We start from the raw sequence: 18143 nt of genomic DNA, 5'->3' as shown, positions 1-18143 counted from the left end.
CTCACTGCCGACTTTTATTCCCCATTGACTTACATTGGGTTTCGTGTTTCGGGACGACCCCGACTTTTCCCTATAATCGGACGATCTTGCTCGACCCGACTTTTGGAAAAGTCGGGTTTCACGAAACGAAACGCGACCCTAAAAAACCAAAAGTCGCTCAACTCTAGTTACTACATATGGAGGGGTCTGTCTGATACAGTATGTGGTGTTCCTATATATGAGGGGTCTGTCTGATACAGTTTGTGGTGTTCCTATATATGAGGGGTCTGTCTGACACAGTATGTGGTGTTCCTATATATGAGGGGTCTGTCTGATACAGTTTGTGGTGTTCCTATATATGAGGGGTCTGTCTGATATAGTATGTGGTGTTACTACATATGGAGGGGTCTGTCTGATACAGTATGTGGTGTTCCTATATACGAGGGGTCTGTCTGATACAGTTTGTGGTGTTACTACATATGGAGGGGTCTGTCTGATACAGTATGTGGTGTTCCTATATATGAGGGGTCTGTCTGATACAGTTTGTGGTGTTCCTATATATGAGGGGTCTGTCTGATACAGTATGTGGTGTTCCTATATATGAGGGGTCTGTCTGATATAGTATGTGGTGTTACTACATATGGAGGGGTCTGTCTGATACAGTATGTGGTGTTCCTATATACGAGGGGTCTGTCTTATACAGTTTGTGGTGTTCCTATATATGAGGGGTCTGTCTGATATAGTTTGTGGTGTTCCTACATATGGAGGGGTCTGTCTGATACAGTATGTGGTGTTCCTATATATGAGGGGTCTGTCTGATACAGTTTGTGGTGTTCCTATATATGAGGGGTCTGTCTGATACAGTATGTGGTGTTCCTATATATGAGGGGTCTGTCTGATACAGTATGTGGTGTTCCTATATATGAGGGGTCTGTCTGATACAGTTAGTGGTGTTCCTATACACGAGGGGTCTGTCTGATATAGTATGTGGTGTTACTACATATGGAGGGGTCTGTCTGATATAGTATGTGGTGTTCCTATATATGAGGGGTCTGTCTGATACAGTATGTGGTGTTCCTATATATGAGGGGTCTGTCTGATATAGTATGTGGTGTTCCTACATATGAGGCATTTGTCTGATACAGTATGTGGGGTTCCTAGAGGAGTCGTGTGTGTACGAGGTGTACGGAGAGGAGCCGTGTGTGTACAGAGTGGAGCCAAGTGTGTACGAAGCATACAAAGCGGGCTTTCCCCACGGACCCAGGAGTACACGGCAGAGCCCCGAGGAGCATTTTAAAACTCGCACATGATGTTTCACCTGAAGTGATGTGCTGGAAGCTGACCGGAAATGAGGTAATTTCAGTAGGAGATTGTGACGGAACCAGGAATGCTTCAGATCCATCACCGTGTCCTTCTCCGACAGCGCAGACAGCAGGATCGCCTTGGAATCGGGGAGTTAATCCAAGGACCAAGCAGTGATTATAACTTCCTTTTTATTCCATAAACTTTAGTTTATGGAATAAATGGTCCTTGGATTAACTCCTTGTGAACTTTGGACTGGAACAGCGTGATCCTGAAAGCCGGATTTCTCTCCTTCCTATATATGCAATTCTAGTGACCGGCTGATTGCTGCAGTTCATCGGATCCTACCCATTTGTGCTTATGGATGTGGTGTTTCACACAACTGAACCAGGTGAGTGGATCCATATCTGTGAAACGTTTATATCACTGGATAAGACCCTATTGTTCGCTTCTGTCTCCCCTTTTTTTAATAAGTTTTTCTAATATCTAATCTGTATCTTCTCCCTTTCAGTTTCATTCCATTGCTTCTCGTGTTTCCATGTGCAAAAGAGAATAAAGATGATCCCTCTACAATTTGACATCCCTTCAGATATTTGTAGACAGCTATTAAGTCTCCTCTTAGCCTTCTGTTTTGCAATCTAAACATTCCCAGATCCTTTAACCGTTCCTCATAGGACATAGTTTTCATTCTGCTCACCATCCTGGTAGCTCTTCTCTGAACTTGCTCCAGTTTTTCTACATCTTTTTTAAAATGTGGTGCCCAGAAGTGGACACAGTATTCCAGATGTGGCATGACCAAGGAGGAGCAGTGGGGGATAGTTTTCCAAATGTCTTTTGGCAAACTCAAAATGAGCCTTAAAATGTTTTTGTGTAAGTAAAGGTTTTATTATGCCCACTCTTCCATAAAGGCCACCTCTATGGAGTCTACGGTTTATTGTGTTTGTATAGATATACTCCAGTCTCTGCTTGGGAACTCTGTAGCTCCTTCAGGGTTACCTTTTATCTCTGTGCTGCCTCTCTGATTAAGGCCCTCCTTGCCCAGGCTAGGACTTTTGGTGGGCAGCCCTCTCTTGACAGGTTTATTGTGGTACCATGTTCTTTCCATTTGATGATAATGGAATTAATGGTGCTCCGGGGGATCATCAGAGATTGGGATATTTTTTAATAACCCAACCCTGACTTGTACTTCTCAACAACTTTGTCTCTGACTTGTTTGGAGACCTCCTTGGTCTTCATGGTATTTAGTCAGTGGTTCCTCTTGCTTAGTGGTGTTGCAGCCTCTGTGGCCTTTCAGAAAAGTGTTCATATGCTGACAGACATGTGACACTTAGATTGCACATAGGTGGACTTTCCGGTCAGCATGTGACCTATGAAGGTAGTTGCTTGCCCCATAAATTATTAGGGGATTCAAAGCAAAGGGGGTGAATACATATGCACATGTCAATTTTTAGTTCTATGCTCCTATACATTTAATTTAAGCCTATATTTTTCTCATTTCACTTCACCACCTTAAATTATTTAGTGCTGATATATAACACACAAATCGGATTACAAAAATATTTAAACACAGATTGTAATTTCACACAGCAGCTAAAAAGCCAAGGGGTTGAATACTTTTGCAAGCCACTGGAGCTGTATGAGGACTTGTTTTTCCACCATAAAGTCATGAGAGAAGTCTTAGAGACAGAATTGGGAAATTCAGGTTATTGAAGATGTTAGTCTTAAATCAGTTATGGAGCGGAGAGCATGGGTAGGGTGATAGAAATGAGGGGGAGATATAGGGTGGTGCAGAACTGTGGAGAGCTTTGTGGGTAAAAGATAAGTTTGTATTGTGTTCTGTAGCAAATGGGCAACCAGTGCAATGACTGGCACAAGGTGGAGGCATTGGTGAAGGGGCTGGTCAGAAATACAGTTGTGTGGTAAAGTGTTTGCCCCTTCCCGACTTCCTATTCTTTTGCATATTTGTCATGCTTAAATGTTTCAGATCATCAAACAAATGTAAATATTAGACAAAGATAACACAGGTAAACACAAAATATAGTTTTTAAATGAAGGTCCTTATTATTAAGGGAAAAAGAAATCCAAACCTACAGAAATCTTTGTGAAAAAGTGATTGCCCCCCACACTTTAAACATAAAATAACTGTGGTTTTTCACATCTTCGGGAATCTGAGTTCAATTTTCCTAGCCATACCCAGTCCTGATAACTCCCACACCTGTTCTCAATCAAGAAATCACTTAAATAGGACCCGATTAACAAAGTGAAGTAGACCAAAAGAACCTCAAATAATAGACATCATTCCGCGATCCAAAGAAATTCTGGAGCAAAGAAGAAACAAACTAATTTTCTATCAGTCTGGAAAAGGTTATAAAGCCATTTCTAAAACTTTTGGACTCCAGTGAACCACAATGAGAGCCATTATCTACAAAGGGTGAAAATATTGAACAGTGATGAACCTTCCCAGGAGTGACCGACTGACCAAAATTGCCCCAAGAGCACAGCGATGAGACTCATCCAAGAGGTTACAAAGAACCCCACAACAACATCCAAAGAGCTGCCTCATTTAAGATGAGTGTTCATGACTCCACCATAAGAAAAAGACTGGGAAAAATTAGCCTGCATGGCAGAGTTCCAAGACAAAAAAACATGGCTGAGCAATAAGAACATAAAGGCTTATCTTAGTTTTCCTAGAAAACATCTTGATGATCCCCAAAACTTTTGGGAGAATACTCTGTGGACTAATGAGACAAAAGTTTAACTTTTTGGAAGGTGTATATCCCATTCCTTCTGGTGTAGAAGTAACACAGCATTTCAGAAAAGGAACATCATACCAACAATAAAATATGGTGTTGGTAGTGTGATTGTCTGGGGATAGTTTGCTGCTTTAGGACCTTGAAGACATGCTATGATAAATGGAACTATGAATTCTGCTGTCTACCAAAAAATCATGAATGAGAATGTCCGGCCATCTGTTTGTGACCTCAAGCTGAAGCCCACTTAGGTTATGTAGCAGGACAATGATTTAAAACACATCAGCAAGTCCACCTCTGAATGGCCTAAGAAAAACAGAATTAAGACTTTGAAGTGGCCTAGTCAAAGTCCTGACCTTAATCCAATTGGGATGCTGTAGCATGACCTTAAACAGGCGGTTCATGCTTGGAAACACTTCAATGTGGCTGAATTACAACAATTCTGCAAAGATGAGTGGGTGAAAATTCCTCCAAAGCATTGTAAAAGACTCATTGCCTCTTGATTGCAGTTGTTGCTGATAAGGGTGGCCCTATCAGTTATTAGGTTTTGGGGGCAATCACTTTTTCACGCAGGGCCCTGTAGGTTTGGATTTCTTTTTCCTATAATAATAATAAAAACCTTCATTTAAAAACTGCATTTTGTGTTTCCTTTGTGTTTATTTGTCTTATCTTTGTGTAATATTTACATTTGTTTGGTGATGTGAAACATTTAAGTGTATCAAACATGCAAAAGAATAGGAAATCAGGAAGAGGCAAACACTTTTTTCACAATTGTTTGAACCTAACTGCCACATTCAGGAAAGTTTTGTAAGAGGGAGCCCAATAAGTAGAGAGTTGCAGTAGTCCAGATGAGAATGAATAAGAGCGTCAGTAAGAGTTTTTACAGTTTCAAAGGTGATAAAAGGTCAGATTCTGGAGATATTTTTGAGATGCAGGAAACATGAGCGAGTGAGTGAATGGATATAGGTAATAAAGGAAACTTTTGTGTCAAATATGACAAGACAGTGAGCGTACTGCTTAGGAGTTATGGTTGAACCACTCAAGGCAATTGCAATATTGAGTAAAAGTAGGTTGGTAGGTTAATAGTTGGAGGAACAAGAGAAGTATAATTGCCTGTCATCAGCTGAAAGATGGTGCTGGAAAACAAATCTGCTGATCTACGCATGTGAAATGTAGCGCTATTGCCAGCGCCCCTGCACGGTATCCTCTTCCCCCTCCAAGTAGAATTACTCACCACCTCAGCCCCGTGGCATGGTCCCAGTGTCCTACTGCTTCCCTTTAACTTCCTGGTCTGTGTGTGCACGAAACAGTCCGGCGGCACGCCTTGTATGTGCCCGCGCTTCCCCATACTTAAAGGGACAGTACACGCATTATGCTAAAGGCTCTCAGCCTGTTGCTGAGAGGCATTTAGCATAAGTAGTACATCAGCAAGATGGCTGCCAGCCAATAGCTGGGATGCATCTTGTATAAAAGACTCCATCTTCCCTAGGGAGTCGCCAAGCAATGTGTAAAATGATTAGTTAGAAAGGTTCACTGCTAGTGAGTTGTGAGGTCTCCTAGTCCTGGTGTGGCCAGAGCATGAATGTCATCCAGTCTTGTGTCCGTAGTCCACTGGTCCTGGAGCGGCCAGTGCATGAACCTCATCCTTGGTCCCAAAGCAGCCAGTACCTGAATCCTGTCCCTTCGACCCGGAGCTGCCATTGCCTAAAACTCATCGCCTGGTCTGGGGCGGCCAGTCCTGTTCCTGAAGTTTCAGTGCGGCTAGTGCACGAACACTTTTTTCCGGTCCATAAGTGGCCTAACCCTGATCCTGAACACTAGACCGGCATGCCTGAACTAAGCCTTAAAGTACTGTCAGTGCCCCTTGGGGCAGCAGCTGCAGTACTGGATTTTGCCCAGGAGTGGTACCTGGTGGCTACCTGACGCACAAGTGTGACCTCACCACTAGAGGCTCCAGTGAACACCAAGGTAGCCGCTTAGTTATGCCCCTTCCTGGCTAGGCCCAGTCCTGTGGTACAGTAGGTCCACAAATCCACATGCACCACGGTTGATCATAACATGAAGTCTGTGGGAGATGATTTTCCTATTAGATTCCCTAAATTAATTGAAACCTGTCAGTCGATTCATGTTGCCCAAGCCACTAGAACATGAATCAGAGGCTGGCAGCACAACTGCAGCAAGGTGTATTTTTCTCAAAAAGGTATTTCCGATAAAACACAGTTTGAGGACCCCTGTCCAGCACATTGAGGTTGTCACAGCCCCGTCATTGCTTACATTGGTACAGCACCTGGTGGCCCCTGATTGCGCTAATTTGTAGGGCGTCGCGGAAGCCGGACCCTTCAAATCTAATATTGCTACTATATTCATAGGTTAATTACAGACTATCAATGTTCCAATCTGGGGTCTATAAGCAGCTGCTTGTCTGCTGACTTCGTATTTGTGTCTTTCTCTTCAATACAGAATTACTAAAAAAAAAATTGCCTTGTCATTGTATAGTGTTCATGTGACTCAGATAAAAGCACAGTAAAAATGCAATTCTTTACATTTTTTCCCTTTATGCTGGCGTTTTTAGATATGGTTACAAATTACCATAGTTAACTGGTAAAGTGGCGCTGAAGAGGTATTTTCTCTAAGATATAGAAAGGTGTGTAAAATCTGAAGTGTATCTTTAAAGGGAATCTGTCCGCAGGATTCTGTCAGCAACTCTATTCCCCACGCAGTGCCGCCTCCTCCTGCTTCACTGAAAGTTCCTTTGCCTGAAGTCGCACAGCATAGAGGCTGTCAGTCAAACAGGAGGAGGCGGTGCTATGCAGGTAATAGAGCTGGAGTGACAGACGCTTCAGATCTACAAATAGTTCTTTGTGTATCAATTAAAATACTGATTTTTCAGTAACAGAAGAACGAACTGGTCATGTAAAGGTATAGCTGGGCTTGTCTTTGAAAGAGCTACATGCACATATAAATACTTGGAAGGGGGGATTAAAATGTTGCTGGTAGATTCCTAGAAGCCGAGATCCTTAGATCATGAACAGAACAGACATTTAGGGTAAGTTCACACAGGGCGTTTTTGCTGCTTTTTTTCTGCTGCTTTTTTTCTGCAGCAAAACCTGATCATCTTGGCAGCAAAGAATCTGCGGCAAAAAAGCAGGTTTAGGTGCGGATTTGGTGCGTTTTTTTTCTCTTTGTCCATGCTAATGTCCTTGACTTTTCAGCAGCAAAAACGCTGCAAATAATGATACCTGCATTTTTGAAGCATTTTTTTTCAACACCCATTCAAGCCAATGGATGAAAAACACTGAAAAAACGCTGAAAGAAGTGACGTGCATCTATGTAAAAAAAAACGCAGCAAAGCACAAAATCCTGATGATACAAAAGACCAATGTGTGTGCATGAGATTTCTGAAATCGCATAGGCTGGTACTGTAAAAAGCAGCTGAAAATTAGCATAAAAAAACACAGCAAAAATAGCAAAAACGCCTAGTATGAACATACCCTTATAAGACATTTCATAACTTTCCTAAATTCTTAAGAAAACATTTAGAGCACACCCTGCATTGTGCTACTGTACCCAATGTATTATATATTTTAGGAGTCAGTCAGTCCATTTTATACCGACTCCTACTCCACCAAAGTGGACACCGACTCCACAACTTTGACTCCACAACCTTGCAAGCCAGACCTAAAAAATAAAGCTCTTTGGGATGGGCCACACAAAAGTCTCCTTGCAGCTAAAGAGCACTCTCTGTCTCCAAGAGAAAATCATGGGCTCCATCCTTTCTATCATACAAACTGATAAAAAGGTTCTCCGATTCTTCTCTCCCATTTCACGTATTTGTACTATGCTTAACAGTAAAGGAAGGCGGGGTTAAAGGGGTTATCAAATCCAAGAATAAAAGCCAGCGCTCACTTTATATATCTGCAAACTGCCAAGTATGTGACGTGCACACTGTCATGATTCTCCTGTATTCCCTATGGGCAATCGCGTAACGGTGTGTGTGATTTGTATACTTGCAGTCATGTGCCGACTAGACTTTCCTCCCCTAGAACATTGAGGACTGCAAGTATACATGCGTAACTACCCAGTCACATGGGGAGTAGAGGGGAATCGTGACAATGTGAGCAGCACACATTTGGCAGTATGCTGTCACATAGAGTGAGTGCAGGATTTTCTTCTTAAAGGGGTTTTTCACTACTGGCCAATCGCTATATTCCACCGTGCAAAATAAAAGCAGTCTTTACTCACCTCAGGTACTGGTGCACTTCCAGATATGTCAGCCCCGGGTCTCCCATGCATTGTATGATGTTCCTATGCCATGTGAACCCTGCAGCCAATCAGCGGCCAATCATGGGTTGCTTCATTTTGACTTTCTTCCACCAAAACTGACATCTGGAAGAATAGAGCTGCTGTGACTCTTTGCTTCCACCAGATGTCAGTTACATCCAAAGGAAGTGATAGGGAAGCAACCCATTAGTGGACAATGCTTGGCTGCAGGACTCATTTGGTATAGAAACGTCACTAGAGCAGCGAGAGACTCGGCGCCAACACTGCAGGAACGGCACCTGAGCCAGCAGTGAGAACAGGCTGCTTTTATTTTACAATATAGCAATTGAGGAGGGGTTGTCAGAGCAGTGGACAACTAGTGATGAGCGAACGTGCTTGGATAACGTCTGTTATCTGAGCATCTGGGCGTGCTCCTGTATGATGTCAGAGTCTCTGCGGCTGCATGATTTGCGGCTGTTAGACAGACACAACACGTGTGAGGGTTGCCTGTTTGTTATGCAATCCTCACATGTGTTGTGTCTGTCTAACAGTCACAAATTATGCAGCTACATAATATACGAGCACACCCAGATGCTCGGATAACACCCGAGCATTCTCGGATAAGATGTTATCCGAGCACGTTCACTCATCACTATGGACAACCCCTTTAAGACTGGACAACGCCTTTAAGAGCATGAAGAAACCAACCCATTGTCTATCCCAGGGTTCCCCAACTCCAGTCCTCAAGGTCCACCAACAGGTCATGTTTTCAGGATTTCCTTAGTATGGCCCAGGCGATAATTCCATCACCTGCACAATATAAAGGAAATCCTGAAAAAATGACTTGTTGGTGGGCCTTGAGGACTGGAGTTGGGGAACACTGGTCTATCCCATGTTCTAAATATTTTAGAAAAACATTTTGCTTTGTTATATTGGTAAAGTGTGACAATGTCACGTTTCCGCCAGACTTAGGGCCTGCTGCTCCGGTCGCGGCCTCTAGGAGGCGCCGGACCGCCACTTTATCGTCAGACTCAGGGACGGCTGTTCCTGCCTCGGCCACTGGACAGGGCCGTGGTTCTGTCACGTCAGGCTCAGAGCCTACTGTCCCGGCTTTAGCCTCTAGGAGGCGCCGGTCTGTCACGTCGCCGTTAAATTCTGGGTCTGCTGCTCCTGTCGCGGTCACTAGGAGGCACCATAGCTCGCCCGGGAGTTATGGTGCTGACAGAGTAAGGGCACCTGCGCAGGCATCTGGTGGACGCAGGCTCCACCCCTCTGTCAGTCATCAAGAGGTTACTGCATCTCCATCTGGCCTGGTCCTGGGGGCGGTACTGATGACATCATCAGTCCAGGAACCTATGAGGGGTGACCTGATCCCTGAAATACCTTGGGACTGGTCTTGCAAGCCGCTGGATATATTCTTGGTTCCCCTGTGTGTTACTGTGTGAATTGCTTTCTGACTGACTGACTTTGGCCTGGACTTCTGACTCTCCCTTCTGCCTAACGATTCTGTGCCTCTGCTACTCTCCTGGTTTATGACTCTCGGCCTGAATCTGACTCTGCTTCTGCCTAACGATTCTGTACCTCTGCTACTCTCCTGGTTTATGACTCTCGGCCTGAATCTGACTCTGCTTCTGCCTAACGATTCTGTACCTCTGCTACTCTCCTGGTTTATGACTCTTGGCCTGAATCTGACTCTGCTTCTGTCTACTGTTTTTGTACCATTGCTGCCCGACTGGTTTAGACTCGCATATCTCCACGTTTGTGTCCTGTATTGGAACACCTTTCTGGCGACCGTCCTGCTCTGGTCACTGCTCCTATTCAGACAGCGCCTCCTGGGCTCTGCTATAAATCCAGATCCCTGTATAGGGGTAAAGGGTATCAGTGTTTCTCGGGGTGTTGCCTGGCTGCAGCCCAGACCCGCAGGCGGACGTCACATTATATCCGGCCATATAAAAAAAACTGCTTCTTGTGTATATATCCAGCATATACAAAAGCAGTCTCCCTGAACTTTTTTTTTCTCTCCCTTCTTCTGACTGAGCTGATTTCTGGCCTAAACACCTGGTTCAGTGCACAGCCTGAAGGAGCACTTTCATCTTCCTGCACCAGTATGCTGCAGTCTGGAGCCTTCAGAGATCCATACTACTGAGACATCGGCCTCTGGGCAACTCTGGCTATGGTTGCCCAGGGGCACAGGTATTGCCTGCAGATGCGGCTAAAGTTTTATTGCCTATTGCCCTTTCTTTTGGTCAGAAATCTCAGTGTGTGAATGCATATGTGGATTGTGGATCTGAAGGGAATTTTATGGATTCTTTGGTTGCTAAAAGTCTCGGTGTACCCCTATTAAGACTTAATGCCCCTATAAAAACTACGGCTATTAATGGCACATCTATTGTCCAGGAGGGGGTTAAATTTGTTACTGACAAAATCACTATGTCGGTGGGAGCATTGCATACCGAGGTTATGTCATTTTTTGTGATGGATAATTTGTCTGCTGCAGTCATTTTGGGGATGCCATGGCTACGCCAGCATAATCCAGTCATCGACTGGCACCTAGGCGATGTTATACGCTGGAGTTCACACTGTCAGGAAAACTGCATGTCGCTAACAGTAAACCAAGTTAAAGTTAAACCCCTCCACATACCGTTTGCCTTCAGAGATTTTGAGGATGTCTTTTCTATTGCAAAATCTGAAAAGCTACCCCCTCACAGAAAGTATGATTGCCCTATAGATCTGATTCCAGATGCCCGTCTCCCAAAAGGGAGAATATTTAATCTCTCAGGTCCAGAGCGTCAGGCTATGAACGAGTACATAGCTGATAGCTTAAAAAAGGGGTTTATTAGACCGTCCATTTCACCAGTTGGAGCTGGCTTCTTCTTTGTAGAAAAGAAAGATGGTGGTCTCAGACCCTGCATTGACTACCGGGAATTGAATGCAATCACTATAAAGAACCAGTACCCGCTTCCACTCATCCCTGATCTTTTTAATCAGCTAATGGGAGCCCGTTGGTTTACTAAACTGGACCTCCGGGGGGCATACAATCTAGTCCGCATAAGAGACGGGGATGAGTGGAAAACAGCCTTTAATACCCCTCTTGGCCACTTTGAGTACCTGGTAATGCCCTTCGGACTCAGTAACGCACCTGCCGTGTTCCAGCACTTTGTAAATGACATTTTCAGGGACATTTGTGGGGTGTATGTCGTCGTGTATTTAGATGACATTTTGATTTATTCTGCTGATCCTGTGACACACGCTCAGCACGTTCGCTCTGTACTGCAGAGACTGCGAGAACACTCCCTGTTTGCTAAACTGGAGAAATGTGTTTTTTTTTGCGGAGGAGGTACAATTTTTAGGATATGTGGTTTCAAGCACAGGCTTCCGTATGGATCCTGCCAAGATCCAACCTATTAAAACTTGGGTGCAACCCAAGTCGCTAAAAGCGCTGCAGCGATTTTTAGGGTTTGCAAATTATTACCGAAAATTCATCAGGGGTTTCTCCGAAATTGCTAAACCACTCACGGATTTGACCCGAAAAGGGGCAGACGTGACCAATTGGAACCCTGAGGCAATTCAGGCTTTTGCTACGTTAAAAGAGTGCTTTGTAGCCAACCCAGTTTTGGTTCAGCCTGATCTGGACCGCCCCTTTATTGTAGAGGTGGACGCCTCTGAGGTCGGAGTGGGAGCAGTGCTGTCGCAAGGCACTGCATCACTCACTCAGCTTCGCCCATGTGCCTTTTTCTCCCGCAAATTCTCTGCCACTGAGAAGAATTACGATATAGGTAATCGGGAGTTATTGGCGATCAAATGGGCCTTCGAGGAATGGCGCCACTTCCTCGAAGGGGCCAAACATAAGATCACTGTGATTACAGATCACAAGAATCTGACTTGCCTGGAGTCAGCAAAAAGATTAAATCCTAGACAAGCGAGGTGGGCCTTGTTCTTCTCTAGGTTTGATTTCTTAATAACCTTTCGTCCTGGTACCAAAAATGTGAGGGCTGATGCTCTCTCTCGAAGTTTCTGCCCCTCACAGGCTGAGGACTCGGAGCCAGTTCCAATACTGGCCAATGGTATTGGTGTCGGCTGTGTCTCTGGACCTTCTGGAGGAGATCCGTAGGTCCCCAGAACCAGCCCCTGACTCGACGCCCCCCCAGAAATTGTTTGTTCCAGCGCCGTTTCGCCTACAAGTTCTGAAGGAATCGCACGACTCCGTCCTGGCAGGCCATCCTGGGGTCAATAATACCGCCAGACTTGTGACTAGGAGTTTTTGGTGGCCAACGGTAGTTAAGGACTGCAAGGATTATGTACTAGCTTGTGAAATCTGTGCTCGCGCCAAGTCCCCTCACAATCGGCCTGCCGGCTGGCTCCAGTCCTTGCCCGCTCCAGAGAGTCCATGGACCCACATCTCCATGGACTTCATTACTGACCTACCACCCTCAGAGGGGAAGACATGTATCTGGGTGGTGGTGGACAGGTTCAGTAAGCAATGTCATTTTGTTCCCCTCTCTGGATTACCTAATTCAGAAACTCTGAGTAAGTTGTTTATTGTTCATGTAATAAGGCTGCATGGCGCTCCAGAGAATATCGTGTCCGACCGAGGTACCCAGTTTGTTTCCAAATTCTGGAAAGCATTCTGCAAACGTATTGGTATTGAATTATCCTTCTCCTCCGCTTACCACCCTGAGACCAATGGTCAAACGGAGCGTACCAACCAGGCTCTAGAGCAATATCTTCGCTGCTATGTCTCGGAACATCAGTCTGATTGGGCGGAACATCTCCCATTAGCTGAGTTCGCTCTAAATAACCAGTACCAGGAATCTATCAAAACCACCCCGTTCTTCTGCAATCATGGTTTGCACCCACGTTTTGGTTCATTTTCGGCCAAGATGTCGGAGCTTCCGGGAGTAGAGAATTCCATACGTCACTTAAGGACAATCTGGTCGGAGGTGAACACAAACTTGAAAGGGTCCCAGGTCAGGCAGGCTTCGGCCGCAAATAAACGGAGGTCCACGGGGCCGCACCTAGGAGTTGGGGACAAAGTTTGGCTGTCTACCAGAAACATTAAGCTTAAGGTGCCATCTGCCAAACTGGGGCCCAGGTTTATTGGTCCCTACGAGATATTAGAAGTAATTAACCCGGTAGCCTTTCGTTTAAGGCTCCCTCAGTCTTTTAAAATTCCTAATGTTTTCCACAAATCCCTTCTCAAGGTGTACCGCTCCCCAATTCATCCCGTCCAGTCCCCTCCTCCTCCAGTTTTGGTCAAGGGTGCCTTGGAGTACGAAGTCCAGGGCATCCTTGATTCCCGTTTAGTGAGAAAGTCTGTGCAATATTTAGTTAATTGGAAAGGCTATGGCCCAGAGGAGAGGTCCTGGGTCACCGCTAGTGACATTCATGCCAAGGGGTTGATTAGAAGGTTTCGCCTCCTTCACCCTGATAAACCGGGTTTTGAGGGTCCGGAGGCCCCTCTTGGAGGGGGGGGTACTGTCACGTTTCCGCCAGACTTAGGGCCTGCTGCTCCGGTCGCGGCCTCTAGGAGGCGCCGGACCGCCACTTTATCGTCAGACTCAGGGACGGCTGTTCCTGCCTCGGCCACTGGACAGGGCCGTGGTTCTGTCACGTCAGGCTCAGAGCCTACTGTCCCGGCTTTAGCCTCTAGGAGGTGCCGGTCTGTCACGTCGCCGTTAAATTCTGGGTCTGCTGCTCCTGTCGCGGTCACTAGGAGGCACCATAGCTCGCCCGGGAGTTATGGTGCTGACAGAGTAAGGGCACCTGCGCAGGCATCTGGTGGACGCAGGCTCCACCCCTCTGTCAGTCATCAAGAGGTTACTGCATCTCCATCTGGCCTGGTCCTGGGGGCGGTACTGATGACATCATCAGTCCAGGAACCTATGAGGGGTGACCTGATCCCTGAAATACCTTGGGACTGGTCTTGCAAGCCGCCGGATATATTCTTGGTTCCCCTGTGTGTTACTGTGTGAATTGCTTTCTGACTGACTGACTTTGGCCTGGACTTCTGACTCTCCCTTCTGCCTAACGATTCTGTGCCTCTGCTACTCTCTTGGTTTATGACTCTCGGCCTGAATCTGACTCTGCTTCTGCCTAACGATTCTGTACCTCTGCTACTCTCCTGGTTTGACTCTCGGCCTGAATCTGACTCTGCTTCTGTCTACCGTTTTTGTACCATTGCTGCCCGACTGGTTTAGACTCGCATATCTCCACGTTTGTGTCCTGTATTGGAACACCTTTCTGGCGACCGTCCTGCTCTGGTCACTGCTCCTATTCAGACAGCGCCTCCTGGGCTCTGCTATAAATCCAGATCCCTGTATAGGGGTAAAGGGTATCAGTGTTTCTCGGGGTGTTGCCTGGCTGCAGCCCAGACCCGCAGGCGGACGTCACAGACAAAGAATATTACATTATGATGTAAGTTCCAATTCTGTGATACAGAACATTAGACAGTAGTAAGATTGGTAGTAATCATTGAGAGGTACATCCACCTACTACTTTTAATCCTCTGTCCTCCATCAACAAATTGGAAGAAAACAAAAATCTCAAATTTTTTTACCTAGATTCCTCCACTTTTTCCAAATCCATCTATGGAGATGGAAGCAAATTTGCATCTGTCATATGTGTCACTAGAAAATGAGAATATGGCTGTACAGTCAGTAATCTGCTGGTTTTAGACTTCAGCACAAAAACCTCGATGCACGTGAGTGCAGGACATCCAAATTACTCAACGTATTTTCAAAATCAGGATCTGAAACAAGAAGTATTTGGTATTAGGTAATCAATCGTAACTGACTCAACAGATTGGCCAACACCACGTCTCTCCATTAACCCCTTCACCCCTGAGCCTGTTTTCACCTTCCTGACTAGGGCTTCAACGGATCCTGGTGATTCTGAGATTTGTATTTCTGCCACACATTGTACTTCATGTTGGTGGTAAATTCAGGCCTATATTTTTTTGCATTTATTTGTGAAAATATTGGCGAAAAATTTTGAAACTTTCGCAATTTTCTAAATTTTAGACCCTTAACCCAGATAGTTATATTACACAAAATAGTTAATAAATAACATTTCACACGTCTTTTTTTACATCAGCTTCATTTTTTAAACATAGTTTTTTTTGTTAGGAAGTTAAAAGGGTTAAAAGTTGAAAAGCAATATCTCAATTTTCCAGCAAAATTTACAAAACTAATTTTTTAAGGGACCACATCACATTTGAAGTGACATTGAGGTGCCTGTGTGACAGAAAATACACCATTCTAAAAACGGCACCCCTAAATGTGCTCAAAATTGCATTCAAAAAGGTTAGCCTTTAAGGTGCTTCACAGGAATTAAAGCAATGTGGCAGGAAAAAATGAAAATTTTACTTTTCCTCACAAAACTGTTGATTGGGTGACATGATAAAATGGACCATATAATTTATGCAATTTTTCTTGAGTATGCCGATACCCCATATGTGGTGGAAATCTACTGTTTGGGCGCACGGCAGTACTCAGAAGGAAAGGAGCACCATTTGACTTTTGAAATGCAAAATTGGCTTGAATAGATAGCGGATGCCAAGTCGAGTTGTTGTTGTTTAATAATTTGGTCAAAGATACTTTCCTGGTATAGAAGTCCGACTCACCGGCCTATAGTTGCCTGGGTCCACATTCTTCCCCTTTTTGAAGACAGGAACAACATTTGCTCTTTTCCAATCTTCTGAGACTTCTTCTGATGTCCAAGAATTTTCAAAGATTATGAAGAGTGGTTCAAAAATTTCTTCTGCTATCTCCTTCAGTCCACTGGGGTGTAATTCATCTGGACCTGGAGACTTGAATTCATTTATGTTAGCTAAGTATTCCCTCATTATCTTTGTGTTTATAGATATCCTGGATTCTTCTATTTCTTTAATAGGACAGTGAAGGACAGTTGATGTTACATTTCCTTTCTGAGAGAAAACAGATGCAAAATAGGAATTTAAAAGTTCGGCCTTCTCAACATCCTGTCTTACCATTTCATCATTTTCATCTTGTAAAAATCATATAGCATCTTTGACTTTTCTTTTGCTTTTGACATATCCCCAAAATCCTTTATTATTGCTTTTGACGTCTCTTGCAAGCCTTAATACATTGTCAGCTTTAGATAATCTGATGCATCCCCTGCAGGTTCTGCAGACAGCATTATATTCTTCTTTAGATATGCCTCCCTCTTTCCATTTGCTAAATATTTATTTCTTCCTTTTTAGCATGTGCTTAAGTTCTGTGTTCATCCATCCTGGTTTCCTTAAATGCTTCCTATTCTTCCCTTTTTTCAGAAATGTTAACGATTGTGCTTTGAGAATCTCATTTTTCAAAATTTCCCATCCTTCCTGGACATCTTTGTCCTTAAGGATATCCAGCCATTGGATCCCTCCGATTCTCTTTCTGAATCCCTTAAAATCTGCCTTTCTGAATCTCACCATGAAGTTTGAGTCTTCACAGGTCTTCCTCTTCTAGTTATCCAAAATTCTAAAATAGCATGGTCGCTACCTCCTAGGGTCCCAGCCACTTTTACCTCCTCAACCATTTCCTCCCTGTTTATAAGGAATAGATCCAAGGTAGCAGTTCCCCTTGTTTTCTCCCCTACCTTTTGGAAGATAAAGTTGTCAGCAAGAGAGGATAAGAATTTCCTTGACCTGTTAGTTTTGCCTGAGAGAGATTCCCAACAAATGTCTGGATAGTTGAAATCTCCCATGATCTTTGTGTTATACTTTTTGGAGAACTTGGCCATTTGATGCATAAAGAGTTCATCCATATCTTCAGCTTGCACAGGCGGCCTGTCGTAAATGCCTACAATGGTGTCCTTTCCATTGTTCTGTCCTTGTATTCTTACCCAAACAGTTTCCACAGAACTCCCAGTCATTGAAGCTTCAATCTCTGTGCAGATATACGCGTTTCTAACATACAATGCGACACCTCCTCCTCGTTTATCAAGTCTGTTTCTCGCAAATAAGTTGTATCCTTCTAGCCTTGTATTCCAATCATGTGTATCGTCCCACCAAGTTTCAGTGATTCCAATGACATCATATTTCTTTTCCTGTGTTAGTAGTTCCAATTCTCCTTGTTTGTTGCCCATGCTTTGTGCATTAGTATAGAAACATTTTAGTTTATGATTGGTTTCTCTTTCTCCAATATTTTTATTAATTAGATTCTTTTGTCTTTGTTCTTCCTTTCCACTTCTAATAGCAGAGTTCTCAATAGCATTTGTCAGGTGTGTGGCTTTTTCTGGCCTTTTGTTTCCCTTCCCACATTGTTCTAGTTTAAAGCTCTCCTTACAAGTGTAGCAAGGCGACTTCCAAATACATGCTTTCCAGTCTTCGTAAGGTGCACCCCATCTCTATCAAGTAGTCCATCGTATAGGTAATTCACTCCGTGATCCAGCAATCCAAATCCTTGCTGACGGCACCATTGACGTAGCCAGTTGTTCACCTGCAGAATCTTATTCCACCTCCTTGTTCCATGGCCATCCACTGGGAGGATGGAAGAGAAGACCACCTGCGCTCCCAGTTCTTTCACTTTTTTACCTAAGTTTTCAAAGTCATTGCAGATTGTTTTCAAGTCCTTTCTTGTGGTGTCATTTGTCCCCACATGTATCAGCAGGAATGGGTGGTCGTCTGTGAATAGTCCTGATATCCTGTCAGACACATCTTTAATTTTTGCACCTGGAAGACAGCATTATGTCACGTGATCCCTGTGGCTTCCCAGCCCTGGCTTTGCTATCCTATTTTTCAGTTAAATCAAGACATCTGGAGGAAGTGAGAGTTGCTGCTGTTCTCTCACTTCTTCAGTATATCAATTATATCTGCAGGATAGGAGAGTATAGCCAGCGCTGAGTGGC

General features: G+C 44.3%; 1 long non-coding RNA gene across 1 annotated transcript in view; it reads left to right on the top strand.

Annotated features, from left to right (window-relative positions):
* The first annotated feature begins 1408 nt into the window (after nucleotides 1-1408).
* Nucleotides 1409-18143, top strand: part of LOC141088142 (uncharacterized) — a 42443-nt gene continuing 25708 nt past the window's right edge. Inside the window, exon 1 of the long non-coding RNA XR_012231847.1 lies at nucleotides 1409-1672. This is a non-coding gene — a long non-coding RNA (uncharacterized lncRNA). The remainder of the gene's footprint in view (nucleotides 1673-18143) is intronic.

This window comes from Dendrobates tinctorius, unplaced genomic scaffold, assembly GCF_039654945.1.
Source record: "Dendrobates tinctorius isolate UK_male_01 unplaced genomic scaffold, ASM3965494v1 ptg000037l, whole genome shotgun sequence".
Classification (NCBI taxonomy): domain Eukaryota; kingdom Metazoa; phylum Chordata; class Amphibia; order Anura; family Dendrobatidae; genus Dendrobates; species Dendrobates tinctorius.
This window is presented reverse-complemented; position numbering and strand designations above follow the sequence as displayed.